This window comes from Bidens hawaiensis, unplaced genomic scaffold, assembly GCF_021521415.1.
Source record: "Bidens hawaiensis isolate Kalapana, Puna unplaced genomic scaffold, B.hawaiensis_p1.1 tig00040682_1, whole genome shotgun sequence".
In the NCBI taxonomy this organism is placed as follows: Eukaryota; Viridiplantae; Streptophyta; class Magnoliopsida; order Asterales; family Asteraceae; genus Bidens; species Bidens hawaiensis.
Window position 1 is genome coordinate 46,387 of NW_027497196.1, and position 4,574 is coordinate 50,960.

Here is a 4,574-nt window from a genome sequence, read left to right on the forward strand (position 1 = left end):
ACTTGAGAAGAATAAAACAGTGGTCGATGAACGATCACCAACCACACTAAGTCAAAGTTGAAACAAACAACAGAAGAACCAAGGTAGATGTATGATTTATTAAGTTCGGAAAAAATAATGTTCTCATTTTCTAAAGTGAATCAATCATGCCCATCAATGAACATTGATCAACATGCTTTCAAGAAAAGGGTAAACTGTTATATGGTAAGAATATATAAAAATTGCCCATAAATAGTTTTATATAAATCTCTTACCTTTTACAAAATTACTAAAAATTTATAGTAGATATTTGCAAACTGCAATGAAATATTCTAGAAAGAATTTTTTAAATAATGTTTCAATATACCCAACAAATTATTGAAAGATGTCGTTGTCGTTTTAGGTTAAACAAATAAAAACATTTTAACAATGCTCATTCATTATTTTAAAAACAACCGCAGTCCGCAGCCAGCTAATAAAGGATTATATGGACGGTGCAAGTAAATTTGGTCAAATGTCATCTCTCCCTAATGTTTTGGATCAATATTTTGTTACAAAAGCTACCAATCAGATTTTGACTAAACACACTAGCTATAAATTTTGCAAATACAAGTTGCTTTAGAAAAAAGAGCATAGTCAATTCATTATAAATATAATATACTTTAACAAAATCCAAAGATTAAAAGTAAAAATACTGTAAAAAATAAAAGAAAATTCAAAACTTGGGTTAACACGTTTAACCCATTTTCAACAATGAGTTGATGTAATACACTCACATTTTAATCAAGTTTTCAATCTTGGGTGAGTGTGATGTAACTAGCCAACTTCGTAACAAGGGTGGATAAGGCTTGAGACTTGAGCAGATAGCCTAGATGCTAGTGGATGGTGACAATAAATTTTCACATGTACTAAACTGCTATATGTTATGATAACCATATTTCTGGTTCTAAATGTTAGGAAATAGTTCTACCTTTTGTTGCATGTACATGGATACTTGTCTGATATTTCTTAATGACAAACTCACTTACCCTTAAATAAACATTTATTTGTTCACAACAAGACTTGACACCGGTTTAAGAGATACGCCATTTCAACACCTTGATACCATTAGCATACATGTATATATTATTAGAAAAATTGACAGAAACTACACCTCCAACCAAGGATGTGGTTCCACTAACAATTTTGTGTGTATATATAATTGTTATAACCATTTATAGAAAGAAAAGAAAGATAGAGAAAAGAGGACATGGTAATATAGACCCATGAATACCACTACCCATATCTCTGACTATGGAAACTTGGATTCACAGAACATACATTAATGTTTCACTATCTATTCTTTGCTAAAAAACACCATCTGCAACTCCAACTACCTTCCAAAACACAAAACAAAACAACTTTGTTTTGCAGTAATTCCATTAATATCTCTAAGTTTATAATCAGTCCTTCAATAATAACAACTTTTAAATGATTGGGATTCAACATTAATTTCTTTCCATTCAATCTACTATAGCTCATCTAATCATTCCTCATTAACTTCAAAACTATTGATCAAAGATAACATGAAATACGAGCGTATAGTACGATATCCAATAGCCATCAGACGTTTGGTATGGTTGTCAAAGGGTTTTCCCTTAGAGGTTTCCTCTTGTGGTGGTTCTAGATTCGAATCTCTGGAGCATAAATCATAATAATGGATTAATGAAATTTTGTTTTTGGGCTCGAACTCGGGTATTGGTGATTGGTATCTCTATGACTTATCGTGGAGCCGAAACACTATTAAAAAGTATGATAACCAACAAAAAACTACAAGAAATCATGCATACATTATACAAGTGTTGGGATGAGATCAAATACAAGTGAAATTAATCATGTGAAGCATACAAATCGAAGAGAAAAAAAAAACACAATGGCGGTTATCTTACAATTACACCGCAGCTTACAAGTGGCATAATTTTTTTACGCCACAATTTACAATTAGTGTATAATTATTACGCTAGTTGTAAATATGCGCACCATTGTAACTATTACACTAGTTGTGCCAACGCGTCTTTTTCTTCCCTCACTTCACACATTTTACATACCCACCATAACTGATCCAAACACTACAACTGTTTATGTGATTCTCATATTTATCTATTTCTGTTCAGAGTTAAGTGCCATTTTAGTACCTGTGATTTGGCCAACTACGCAACTTTAGTACCTATTCTTTATTTTGTGCAAATGACTACCTCAGCTTTAAAAAACTTGCATTTTTAGTACTTTTTTTCTAACCTCGTCTATTTTTTCCGTTAAGTTAGGGATAATTTGATAACTTCGTTATTTTCTTTGTTTTTTTCTTTTCTTTTTAACGCTTATATCTTGTAAACCCTAAATCCACAAATCATAACATCAAAATCAAAATCAAAATCCTAAATCCTCAAATATCGTCAAAATTCAAACTCTATGATGATATGGAGAAAGGGTTTGTGGATTTAGGATTTGGATTTTGATGTTATGATTTGTGGATTTCGTGTTTACAAGATATATGCGTTTAGAAGAAAAGAAAAAAACAAAGAAAATATCGAAATTACCAAATTATCCCTAACTTAACGGAAAAAATAGACGGGGTTAGAATAAAGTACTAAAAATGCAAGTTTTTTGAAACTGAAGTAGTCATTTGCACAAAATAAAGAGTAGGTACTAAATTTACATAGTTGACCAAACCACGTGTACTAAAATGACACTTAACTCTTTATGTTCATAATAAACTTATCATAACAAAAGAACATATAAATTTCTTGATAATAATGAGATTTGGATGGCTAAATTCTATACTTCCAACCAAAAAATAATAATAATAACAAATAATAAGAGTGGGAGAGAAAATGTATTTTAACAGTGACATAGACAGTAAGAAAAAAAGTAACAAAGACAGTAAAAATAAAAAAATAGAAACACAAAGAGTGTATCAATATTACAAGCGCGGTAGAGGCTGACCCAAATTACCCGAGCCAGACCCAGACCCGGAAGTCGACCCGCCAGACAGAAGCTCAACAAGAGCAGCCATGGCTTTTACCTGCATCTCAAGAGCCGGTATATAATCAATAGTCTCTTCCAACACAACCGGCAGCGGCTGTTTTTGACAACCCGGAACTAACCCACCAAGCACACGAGACTTTCGTTGCACCGCGGGTAAGTTCTTCGTCTGCAACCGCAGTATACTCACTCTTGGTTTCTTCAACCGGCTGTTTCCAGCCGCAGTAGCAACCAATCCCCTCTGTCTTCTGTTATTCTTCGTTAATTTAATCTTAAGTTTATTCTTCAAAATCGCTCGGCTCCACCGCGTGCGTCCTTTGGCTGTTACGGCTAGTATCCGGTCAGCCGCCTCACGGACGTCTCGTTTTTTATTTCCGGACGTTTGGCGGACGTGACGGATAGCTTGTAACAGCTTTGAGCTGTAGATGTTTTGTTGACATTCTGATTTCCAAGGCGTAATTGGATTATTATTATCGTTGCATGAATTATGAGTGTTATTATTGTTGTTACCGATTGATTGCGTTTGAATCTTCTTCCGTTTTCGCCGTTTCGATATGTCGCGTGCTCTGTCTGTTGTGTTTGTTACCGGATTTGTAACCGCCATAACAGAAAACCGTTACGGAATTTGTTATTCAGATCGGATTTAGTTAATCTCGATGACGATGACGATGATAATATTATTAAGTTCCTGTAGATTCAAAGGAACTTGTCATAAACAAAAGTTTTTGGTATCAACAAATTTGTATTCTGTAATATTATCCAAATCGAATATCAACGAAATCGGAAAAATTCAACGATCCATGTCCGATGATGTTTTAATCGGTTTCAAGGAGCAAGATGGTATTCCAGGATTGGTGTCATATGACACCTTAGCACGTTTAAGGTCTGGGTGTCATATGACACCTTAGCACGTCGTAAGACACGTTACACAGATATAAGGTGTGTTACGACAGTGCAGGATACCTTATCACACCACCGTAAGATGTGATAAGGTGTCCGGTCAGAATGAAAATCACAATCAACAAACAAAACCATCAAAACAGAATTAAAAGTAAAAGAGCAGATTGATTATTACCTGTGAACCGAACTGGAATTGGAAAAGATGGATTATGAATAATGATATGATTAATTGGATTGGAAGAGAGATAGAGAAAGGGGTGGTGGGATATAAAGGAAATGAAGGAATCACATGGGAGCACGCCTTGGACAGGTCTTTAAAATTAAAATTAAAATCAAATTTTGTAAATATTATAGTTGAAGCCCTCCCACGTTCATTGCTTTACGGAATGCCCCCCCCCCCCCCCCCCCACCACTTTTGTTTCTTTATAAATTTTGGTAGTGGTGGCATGGGCCCACCTCATTGCCCATTAGGTCGCCTAAACCTCGTGCTCTTCCTACGTTACTTGCCCCGCCCAAACCACCAACATCATCTTTATTATTATTATTATTATTGAAATAACTTATATTTTCAGATGATGATATGTTTAATGGAAAAGAGATTGTTTTAGTGATGATAATTGTGTGGAGTTCTTGATTACAAGTGTGTTCGAATTTTGGGATTCGATAAGTTAGGA

The 4,574-nt window shown here is 34.4% G+C and overlaps 1 pseudogene; it reads right to left on the reverse strand.

The window, feature by feature from the left end:
• Positions 1-2,852: 2,852 nt before the first annotated feature.
• LOC143592309 (transcription factor bHLH148 pseudogene) lies at positions 2,853-3,845 on the reverse strand (annotated as a pseudogene).
• Positions 3,846-4,574: the final 729 nt, after the last annotated feature.